Source organism: Hevea brasiliensis, chromosome 1, assembly GCF_030052815.1.
Source record: "Hevea brasiliensis isolate MT/VB/25A 57/8 chromosome 1, ASM3005281v1, whole genome shotgun sequence".
In the NCBI taxonomy this organism is placed as follows: domain Eukaryota; kingdom Viridiplantae; phylum Streptophyta; class Magnoliopsida; order Malpighiales; family Euphorbiaceae; genus Hevea; species Hevea brasiliensis.
Genome location: NC_079493.1, coordinates 64,775,326 through 64,787,972, shown reverse-complemented (window position 1 = coordinate 64,787,972; position 12,647 = coordinate 64,775,326).

The window sequence follows — 12,647 nt, the reverse complement described above, 5'->3', positions numbered from 1 at the left end:
TGGGCCAAAATTGTTTTTACCGATTGAAAAAATTTTCTAAGCATTTTCTTGGCATTCTAATGCCATAAGAACCTCAATGACCCTTCTCTGGAGTCCCAAAAATTATTTTATAATTTTCCCCTGGGTCTAGGGCTCCTAGTTGTGAGAACCGTAACTTCTCATTAGGTTACCCATCGTTAGGGCACCAGCTCATTTAACTTGGTTGTATTTTATTTTTAAAATTTTTCCTAAATTTTTCTTATTAATATTTGAGTTAATTATGGTTCCTCACTTTAGTTTAAATATTTTTCCGGACGTTCTAGCTGTCCGGACCGACACTGGTCACCGGAAAAGTAGAATGTACGGAGTTGCTACAGGGAGGGTGTTACACTGATAGCACATGAGATGGGTCAGATCTGTAACTCCTTAACATGGACACATGAAAGACACTTTGTATCCTTTCTAACTCCGGAGGCAATGCCAACTGATATGCCAAAGGACCCACTCTCTCCAGAACCTCATATGGTCCGATGAAACGAGGACTCAGTTTCCCCTTTCTGCCAAATCTCATAATCCTCTTCAAAGGAGAAACTTTGAGGAATACCTTATCACCCACTGCATATTTAATCTTCTCTTCAGATCAATATAGGACTTCTGACGGTCTGATGAAGCCTTGAGTCGATCTCTGATCAATATGATCTTTTCCTCTGTCTACTGAATAATTCCTAACCCAATCATCTTCCTTTCACCTACTTCATCCCAACATAGGGGAGTTCTGCACTTCCTGCCATATAAAGCTTCATATGGAGGCATCCCAATGCTTGATTGTTAACTGTTGTTACAAGCAAACTCAATCAAAGGCAAGTGTATATCTCAACTACCTTCAAACTCAATCACACAAGCCCGTAACATATCCTCCAATATCTGAATTACCCTCTCAGACTGGCCATCTATCTATGGGTGGAATGCTGTGCTAAAGTTCAATCTAGTTCCTAGGGCTCTCTGAAGACTACCCCAGAATCTAGAGGTGAACCTAGGATCTCTGTCTGATACAATCGATATTGGCACTCCATGCAGTTTTACAATCTCATTTATGTACAATCTGGCCAATCTCTCCAACTATAGTCCATCCGGACTGGCAAAAGGTGAGCATACTTGGTTAGTCTATCAACTATAACCCATACTGCATCATGACTATTCTGTGTCTTTGGAAGTCTCATCACAAAATTCATAGTTATCCGTTCCCTTACAGTGTTTCGTAGGGTGTCGTTTGTATGCTAGCTTGACACTTATTATTGTATACAAATTCTGTTAGTGGAAGGTATCTGTCCCATCTTCCCTCGGATTCAAGGACACAAGTTCTCAGTATATTCTCGAGGGCTTATTACATTTTACAGGTTCTTATTATCATTTCATTCATTATTTATAGAAACTCAATGAGTTTCAGAATTTACCTGAATCACTTATTTCTATTGTCCATCCGTCTGAGGATGATAAGTCATACTGATACCTCTAAGCTTATAGCAATTACTGTGGTACAAGTAGTTCACATTAATGTAACTGAGACACTGACTCTAGCTACCTTACAAGTTTAGTCGTTTGATAAGCTAGTTCTGAAGTTTTAAATTTCTTACTAGATTTTTCACATTTATTTCCCGTAATAGTACTCTATTCGAGTGCAACTGTATCAAATTCTAGATTACTTACAAATATTCTTAGTTTATTGTACCACGAGGAAGCACGTAGCTCTATATAACATTACCATGTAGGTACTGCAATCTGCAGCTTACAATACAAACATCGAGAACATTATATAGTCACTACGTTATAACCTCATGACATAGTTTTCTAACATCTTATCTTTCTCGAATCTACTAATATCCTAAATCGATTTTGATTAAAATATCCCTTGACAATTACTAACAGTAACATCTTTGCCCTCATCTAGAGTAATTCTATTACTGTAACTTACTTTTAGGTCCTCTTGCCTTACATTAAGTAGGCTCGCCAATTAGCTTTATAATTTATGGTGTGTTAGAAAATACTTTTTGCTAACAATTCTTCCAAAATTAATGTCAATCATACTTTTTATTATAGTTTTTATCCTAAAAGGCTAGTCACTAATACATCAAAATTCATTCCCATGTAAAGCAATAGCAACAGAACATATAGTTCTAACACTATCACACAACTAATTAGTGCTGGGATCAAATAATAACTAATTGCTTCTTTCAAAAATTAAGAACTTACCAGTAGCTACATCCGAAGTTTATGTTCTCTCTCCTTGGCGCATAGTGGACGCTCTGACTGGTGCTCTACTATATTGGGGTTGATTCACTGTGTTATAGTGGTGAGGAGTACCAACTCTATTTCTATCTCAACTCTGACTGACGGTTTGTGAACTCCGGAGAGCAAATCGAGGTGCTCTAATACAATCTCTAACAAAGTGTCCAAGTTCACCACAATTGTAGCAGGCTCTAATGGCTTTACTACAAATACCCCCATGTTATTTGCCACAAGAGTTACAGATATGAGGAGGATAGGAATTTCTGGTTGTTCGACGACAAGGTTTTGGTGGTCTTTGCCCCGATGATCTACCTCTGTCATATCCCTGAGCTCGGGGTTCTTCAAATTCTTTTCTCTTCCCCAAATTACTGATTGAGCTCTGACCCATAGGTTTCTCCCTCTTCTCCATTTCACACTACCCTTGTGGGGGTTGGGTTTGTGCTTGAGCTTGAGCTGACAGAGTATCAGCCATTTGTTGAAAGAAAGTGGCCATTTGCTGGGCCATTTGTACAGTAATTTGTACCGGTAAAACTAGTACAGTCGGGCCTTCGACACTCTAAGGAGCTGGGGCCTTAACTTGTACTTCTGCCATCACTGACTGTTCTATTATCTCATTCTTCTCTTCCATATCTTTTCACAAGATTTTCTATTATTGTATAACCAACACAAGGAGATTTCTCTCCATTAGTTCATATTTATGATGTAAATGTACTATATGTATCAAACATTTGAGCAGTTGTAGTTACCGACAATAAGATTTCAAATTCACAGTTCGAAATTTACTTTAAAACCATTGCTCTGATACCACAAAACATGTCACATCCTACTCCCCCGTAAGATGTAACATGATCCTGTAGTACACCTAATGAATTACCGTACTTCGCCTACCGATAACCCATTAGATATACTACAAGGGATTTTAAAATAATTTTCATAAAATTTAAATCATCGATTAAAATCTGGTGTTATAAATTTTTTTCAAAATTTTGGCAAAGTGCCGGCTATATTTTGAGAAAACAGTTCTTTAATCCTGCAAAAGAAAATGCTTCCAATATGTTTTCTCAAATACAACTCCAATAACTTCATTTCAATTCACAATTCAAATCTCAATAAACAATCAATTCATTTTCAAGCTAATCTCATCATAAAGAAACATTTCATTAATTACAAGACTCAAACATTAATATTACAAAACTATACAGGTAAATGAAATCTCAAATTTATATTACAATAATTTACATTTAATTACATCCCAAAATATTTTACAAGATTTTTTATACAACTGCTCAAATAATTTACATACATACATCAAAACCCGGGTACATGGGTATACCTGGAGCTGATCTGAATGTCTCTTCAAATAAGCTTACTCAATTGCTCTATGCTCTTTTCACCTGCGACAGCATACAAAGCTATCACTGAGTGGTGAACTCAGTGGTGCGCAACTATAATTTAAAACATAGTACAATATACATTGAAAAAATTTACAGCAAATAATTTGAAAATCTGAATACTCATTAAATTCCAAAACTCAAAATATTTATTGTCAATAATGCAAATCATTTGTATAAAATGACTTTGATCACGAAATTCAATTTATCAAATCATAACTAACCATTTATGGTAATTGTAACAAAATCAATTATACATAAATCATAATTAAAATCATAATTCTTTACTATTCAAAAACATTTTGTATCTCAAAAACCATTATGTATCTCAAAAACCATTCTGTATCTCAAAAACCATTATGTATCTCACTAACTATGCAAGACTAATGCAAAAGGGCCATCTTCGAGGTGATTCTAACTCCCTATGGTCTGGGAGGTCGAATCGGATTCTAACTCCCTATGGTCAGGGAGGTCGAATCAGCGTGCACAGTACACATCACAATAATGAATCTTCTGAAAGGGCCATAACATAAAAAACTTAGATCTAACCTCTAATAAGAGGAGACTCTAAGCCTGTGCACATACCATGGTAATCAAAATACAACTAACTCCATTGTCTTCTCAACAAATGAGAGAGACGGGTAATAACCTAGTCAAACATCTATAGTGAGATATAAAACAATATCACAATCCTTTTAGTGAGCATAAATCACAATTCAATTCGATTCAAAGTAAATTCTAATATCCAATAATTTTTATGCTTATCACAATTCAAATCATAAATTTGCATTTTTCCATGCAAATTGCCCATCACAATTCAAAACATGTTCTATCACAATTTTCTAAAACATAATTTATTTATCCACAACAATGCTTAATACTTGTGGAAATACCATTTCACAAAGCTAAATTCATACATACTATAACAATTTCAATAATCATTGAATTAAATCCAATGCTTGTTAAACATAATACATAAGAAAAATATGTCATTTAATCATATGAAATATTCAAAACAAAATTAGTTAAAAACTAGTTGTGCACAAACCTCTGATAACTGTCTCTTGGCTCTGACTCTGTGTTTCCTTCCCCTTCCCTGAGTCTTTGCTAACTGAAACACACAATTTGAAGTGTTTTAGTACTCATTTAAACTGTCTCTAATGATAATGCTTAATAATTAATTTATTGAATACTATTATTTCCTTAGTCAACCTAAGATGTTGACCCTCGATGCAGTCTAGGTGAATTAGGTCTTAATGTTACCAATATGTCACATTTGATAGCCTTTTAGTGTTGGTACATGTTACCCAATTCATTCTCATGTATGTTGCATTTTATTGCAATTTTTCGAATTCCGGTATATTAATTTGATCTAGCCGGATGGCCTAGTTCCCTCAGTTTTCGTGTGACACCCCTTACCCGTCTACAGTGTAGCCGAGCAAGATATGCCACTCAGTGTGTCGGAGCTCCAATTCATATTTTAATTACAATTTATCCCTTTAATTCATTTATTTACAATTTTTGATAAATCCAAATTTTTCCACAAATTTTGTAGAAAATCCGGCAGAGTGTCGGCTGTAAATTGGAAAAACAGTTCTTCTGAGCCTGTTTAAAAACACTTCCAATATAATTTCCAAATCCAAACTCCATTATACACACACATCTCAACTCAATCTCAAAATCTCAATACTAATTTCAGAAATTTTCTGTTCACTTCATCACTTAAAGCATATTCATAAATATTTCTCAACATTTTATTTATCAACATACATTATAGAGAAAATTTCATTAACATGAAATTTCATATATTTACATTATTACATAATTACAAGAGTTTATAGTTACAATCCAAAACTAATACGAAATGCAAAATGCAAAATCGACGGGCTAAGCAATTCTGCTTAGTAGTGACAATATAAAATAAAATAAAATATGCAAAATATAAGTTTACATTTTTTAGTAGACTTAATTTCTGATATTATTTACAATATTATTCAATTAAAATTTGGTAAGGTTTATTATCATTGGCCAAGTAATCCATACTAGTTGACTGGACTAGATAAACGGGTAAACTGGCACTGGGTACTAAGTACCTCGGACCATCACACCATCGGTCACATTGTGTCTCCCGGTGTGTAACAGAACAGCTAATAAGCTGTAATAATTACCAGGGATAAAATCTAAGTGTACAACTCAAATAACATAGCCAAAGGCTATTATGACACAAAATGGCATGGGAAGCCATGAAACACAGAATGGCATCAAGTCATATGCAGTACTACTAACAGAACCTTATTGGCATGCCAAGCTATCCAAACCAATCTTTTTAGGAATACTAGGGCATATTACACTTTTAAATTTCACAATTTTTGAATTTCAAGTTTGAATGTTACTATTCATTTCATTAGTCAACTAAAATGTTGACTTTTGCATAGACAATAGGTACATTGGTTTTAATACTCCTCACATACCATATTTTGCATTCAAAATTTGTTGGTATTGGTTGCCAATACCATTTCTAAGCTTAATGTTAATTGGGCAGAATTTTCAGTTTTCATACTTTATCTTTACTATTCCATTGGTCACTTTTGCAGTGGGAATTTGGCAAAATGATCAACAAGAAAGTTGTTCCTTATTTTGTCTAGTTGAATTTCCTTTTTTGAATCACTCCATTTGGAGTTTTGTAGCTCAAGTTATGGCCCAAAAACCCCAACTATCCGGATTGAAATTTTGTCCAGAATTTCTTGACTGACCAAATCTATAGTACTTAAAACAGTGATTGCAACTCACTTTTTGAATATGTTCTGGTCATAATTTAGGTTAGGTTTCTTCATGAAAGTTGTTGTTCTATATCTCATCTTGTTTCTGGTAAAATGTCAGGTCAATTGGACCTTTCTACACTGAGTTATCGCCAAATGACAAAACACTGTTTATTTGATCATTTTGCCGAGGCAGACTGCAGGTCACCCAGATTAGGGCAAACTTTTGGTCAACTTGGTTTGGTTTTCTGGGCATGGTTTCTTCACCAAAGTTGTGCCATTATGTGTCTAGTTTCATGTAAAATTGGCCTTACACCAATTGGACCTCTATAATTCAAGTTATTGCTGCCTAAACTTGCTGGACTCATATCCAATTCTATAGGTCACCAAGGGCAGCCACACAAAACCCAAATCCCACTACTCAACACACTTCATTTCTGATTTAAACAGAACCAAATGGTCACTAATTGACCATTAAAACCTATTTTCGTCATCACATGGTCAAAGTCCCATTTTTTCAACCCAAACCCTAACTCAACATTACAAAACCATGCATTATCATTGCATTTATCAATTCACTTATGAGATACACATTAAGGGCAGCCATACTAGCATGTTAGCTCCCCAAAAATCATCACCATATTACTCTAACCATGCCGGCCAAAATTTAGGGTTAGCATACCAATGGTATTTCATCAAATTTCTTTGTCATTTGCACACATTTATAGTTCTTAAACACGAATTTAAAGTTAAATTCAAGGTTTAGGTCACTAACCTCGATGGAGTGAGATTTCCCACTTGCTAGAATTCTTATTTTCCTTTTCTTTTTGTTTCCAAAAGAATCTCCAAGATGCAAGAACACTTTTTTGTGTTGCTAGGTTAGGGTTTTGTTAGGTAGAAGTGAGTGAAAATCAAGCTTTGAAAGCTTGAAAATGGTTTGGCTATGGAGGAGGTTCAAGGCAAGGAAGATGAAGAGAAGAGAAATCTGATTTTTGTTTCATTTTTCCAGCCCATTTGTCTCTTTTAAATAAGTTTATGCCATGTGTCCACATTGGGTTGGTTGGGAAAACTTTAATGATATCACTATGATGTCATAATGCCATTTTCTTTCATTTTCTTTCCATTTCTTGTCTAATTAATTTCAATTAAATTTTTAACAACATTTAATCATATTTTATGTTATATAAATTATTTATTTAACTAGAAAAGTTGGCAAAAAATCATCTCTGAAGGCGAAATGACCAAAATGCTCTCCGTTTGGCTTAACGAGCCAAAATTGTCTGTACCAATTGAAAAAATTTTCTAAGCATTTCCTTGGCATTCTAATGCCATAAGAAACTCAATAACCCTTCTCTGGAGTCCCAATAATTATTTTATAATTTTTCTCCTGGGTGTAGGGCTCCTAGTTGCGAGAACCGCAACTTCTCACTAGGTTACCCATCTCTAAGGCACAGGCTCATTTAACTTAGTTATATTTTATTTCTAAAATTTTTCCTAAATTTTTCTTATTAATATTTGAGTTAATTATGGTTCCTCACTTTAGTTTAAATATTTTTCCGGATAATCTAGCTGTCCGAACTGACACTAGTCACCGGAACAGTAGAATGTATGGAGTTGCTACAAGGAGGGTGTTACAACTCTTCCCCTCTAATAAAAATTTCGTCCTCCAAATTTACCTGATGCAAATAGTTGAGGAAACTGTTGCCTCATCATCTCTTCACTTTCCCAAGTCGCCTCTTCAGTGTTGTGGTGCCTTCAAAGCACTTTCAGCAGTGGAATTTGTTTATTCCTCAGTTCCTTCACTTCCCGAGCTAGGATCTGTATAGGTTCTTCTGTATATGTCAAGTCCGGTTGGATTTCAATCTCTTCCATGGAAGTGACATGTGAAGGGTCTGAGCGATATCTCCTCAGCATAGAAACATGGAATACATTGTGTATTTTATCTAGTTCTGGTGGTAAAGCTAGCCGATAGGCCACTAGTCCCACACGTTCAATGACTTCATATGGGCCAATGAACCTAGGGCTTAACTTACCCTTCCTTGTAAACCTCAGTAATTTCTTCCACGGTAAGACTTTGAGAAACACTTTATCGCCAACTGCATACTCTATCTCTTTTCTCTTCAAGCCAGCATATGATTTCTGTCTATCTGAGGCAACCTTCAGGTTAGCTTTGATTATCTTCACTTTCTCCTCAGTCTGTTTCACCAGGTCTGGTCCTACCAGCTTATCTTTGCCCAATTCAGTCCAACACACTGGGGTTCTACATTTCCTCCCATATAGTGCTTCATATGGAGCCATCTGAATGCTAGCTTGGTAGCTATTGTTATATGCGAATTTTGCCAGTGGGAGGTATCTATCCCAACTCCTTTCAAACTCAATGACACAACTCCTTAGCATATCCTCTAGGATCTATCACATAATTCATATTTTTATTATCATTTCAGTTTATTAATTTTGAAAATTCAATTAGTTTTTAAGTTTACCTGGATTACTTATTCTGACTATCCATCCGTCTGGGGATGAAAAGCCGTGCTAAAATGGAGTTGTGTGCCCAAGGCTTTTTGCAACTTTTTCCAAAATCTCGATGTAAACCTTGGGTCTCGATCAGATATGATGGAAAGTGGGATTCCATACAGTCTAACTATCTCACTGATATACAATTCTGCTAGCTTCTCTAGTGAGTAGTCAGTCCTAACTGGCAGAAAATGTGCTGACTTTGTCAATCTATCCACTATCACCCATACTGCATCATGCTTCTTCTGGGTGAGAGGTAGACCACTAACAAAATCCATAGTGACCCAGTCCCATTTCCATTCAACTATGCTTATAGGCTGTAGCAATCCTGATGGAACTTGATGTTCTGCTTTAACTTGCTGACATGTCAAACACTTAGTCACATAGTCCGCTATATCCCTCTTCATACTAGGCCACCAATAATGAGGCTTCAAATCATTATGCATTTTCGTGCTTCCCGGGTGCATAGCATAAACACTAGTGTGTGTTTCTTTTAGAATACTAGTATTTAATTCCCCATCATTTAGTACACACACTCTTCCTCTGTAATACAGACACCCATCTGCTTTCACCTCATACTCAGTTTCCTTTCCCTCTGGAATTTTACCCACAATGGCCATTAATTTTTCATCTACCCTTTACCCATCTTGTATTTGCTGTAGCAGGGTTGGCCTCACTTGCAACTCAGCCAAAATAGCTCCATCTTGAGCTAAGGACAGACAGGCATTTAGTGATCCTAAAGCTATGATGGACTTCCTGCTTAAAGCATCAACAACTACATTTGCCTTCCCAGGATGATAACCTATCACATAATTATAGTCCTTTAGGAACTCAATCAATCGGCTCTGTTTAAGATTGAGCTCCTTCTGGGTTGGCAAATATTTTAGACTCTTGTGGTCTGTATAGATGTAGCATTTTTCATCATATAAATAATGCCTCTATATCTTCAGTGCGAAGATAATTGCTGCTAACTCCAGGTCATGAGTAGGGTAGTTTTGTTCATGTGGCCTTAACTGCCTGGAAGCATATGCGACCACTTTCCCTCTTGCATCAATACACACCCTAGCCCATTATGCGAGGCATCACTGTAGACCACAAAGTCCTTTCCCGACACTGGCTGTGTTAACACTGGTGCTTCTGTCAACATAGCCTTTAGCCCCTTAAAACTGGCCTGGCACTTGTCGTTCAAGCCAAATTTCACATTCTTGTGCAACAACTTGGTCATTGGAGCAGTTATAAGAGAGAACCCCTTCACAAATCTTCTGTAATACCCAGCTAGCCCCAAGAAACTTTTGACCTCAGTTGTATTTCTGGGAGGATTCTGTTCCATCACTGCTTCTATCTTTTTGGGATCCACTCTAATCCCCTCTGCTGATACTACGTGTCCAAGGAAAGAGATTTCACTCATCCAGAAGTCACACTTGGACAGCTCAGCATACAGCTTCTTTTCTCGCAGGGTTTGCAGAACAATCCTCAAATGTTCATCATGTTCTTCCCTGGTCTTGGAATACACCACAATATCATCAATAAAGACCACTACAAACCGATCTAACTATGAATGGATGATACGGTTCATAAGGTCTATAAATATTGCTGGTGCATTTGTTAACCCAAACGGCATCACTAGAAATTCATAATGCCCATATCGGGTTTTGAATGCAGTTTTTGACACATCTGCATCCTTTACCCTCAACTGATGATACCCTGATCTGAGATCAATTTTTGAAAATTTGACTTTTGCATAGACAATAGGTACATTGGTTTTAATACTCCCCACATACCACATTTTGCATTCAAAATTTGTTGGTATTGGTTGCCAATACCATTTCTAAGCTTAATGTTAATTTGGCAGAATTTTCAGTTTTCATGCTTTGTCTTTACTGTTCCATTGGTCATTTTTGCAGTGGGAATTTGGAAAAATGATCAACATGAAAGTTGTTTCTTATTTTTTTCTAGTTGAATTTTCTTTTTTGAATCACTCCATTTGGAGTTTTATAGCTCAAGTTATGGCCCAAAAACCATAACTAGCCGGATTGAAATTTTGCCCAGAATTTCTGGACTGACCAAATCTACAGTACTTGGAAAATGACTGCAACTCACTTTTTGAATATGTTTTGGTCATAATTTGGGTTAGGTTTCTTCATGAAAGTCGTTTATCTATATCTCAGCTTATTGCTGGTAAACTTTCAGGTCAATTGGACCTTTCTACACTGAGTTATGGCCAAATGACCAAAGGTAGACTGCAGGTCACCCGGATTAGGGCAAACTTTTGATCAACTTGGTTTGGTTTTCTGGGAATGATTTCTTCACCAAAGTTGTGCCATTATGTGTCTAGTTTCATTTTCAATTGGCCTTGCACCAATTGGACCTCTATAATTCAAGTTATTGCTACCCAAACCTGCTGGACTCATGTCCAATTCTGCAGGTCACCAAGGGCACCCACACCAAACCCAAATCCCACTATTCAACACACTTCATTTTTTATATAAACAGAACCAAATGGTCACTAATTGACCATTAAAACCTATTTTCATCATCACATGGTCAAAGTCCCATTTTTCCACCCCAAACCCTAACTCAACATTACAAAACCGTGCATTATCATTGCATTTATCAATTCACTTATGAGATACACATTAAGGGCAACCATACTAGCATGTTAGCTCCCCAAAAATCATCACCATATTGCCCTAACCATGGCTGCCAAAATTTAGGGTTAGCATACCAATGGTATTTCATCAAATTTATTTGTCATTTGCACACATTTATAGTTTTTAAACATTAATTTAAAGTGAAATTCAAGGTTTAGGTCACTAACCTCTATGGAGTGAGATTTTCCACTTGCTAGAATTTTTGTTTTCCTTTTCTTTTTGTTCCCAAAAGAATCTCCAAGATGCAAGAACACTTTTTTGTGTTGCTAGGTTAGGGTTTTGTTGGGTAGAAGTGAGTGAAAATCAAGCTTTGAAAGCTTGAAAATGGTTTGGCTATGGAGGAAGTTCATGGCAAGGAAGATGAAGAGAAGAGAAAATTGATTTTTGTTTCATTTTTCCAGCCCATTTGTCTATTTTAAATAAGTTTATGCCATATGTCCACATTGGATTGGTTGGAAAAACTTTAATAACATCACTATGATTTCATAATGCCATTTTCTTTCATTTTCTCTCCATTTCTTGTCTAATTAATTTCAATTAAATTTTTAAAAACATTTAATCATATTTTATGTTATATAAATTATTTATTTAATTAGACAAGTTGGCCAAAAATCATCTCTAAAGATGAAATGACTAAAACGCGCTCTGTTTAGCTTAACGAGCCAAAATTATTTGTACCGATTGAAAAATTTTTCTAAGCATTTCCTTGGCATTCTAATGTCATGAGAACCTCAATAACCCTTCTCTGGAGTCCTAATAATTATTTTATAATTTTTATCTTGGATCTAGGGCTCCTAGTTGCAAGAATCGCAGCTTCTCACTAGGTTACCCATCCCAAGGGCACCGGCTCATTTAACTTAGTTGTATTTTATTTCTAAAATTTTTCCTAAATTTTTCTTATTAATATTTGAGTCAATTATGGTTCCTCACTTTGGTTTAAATATTTTTCCGGACATTTTAGCTGTCCGGACCGACACTGGCTACCAGAATAGTAGAATGTACAGAGTTGCTACAAGGAGGGTGTTACATTTCGGGTTTCGGTCAAAACTACAAACTTGTAGATTTAT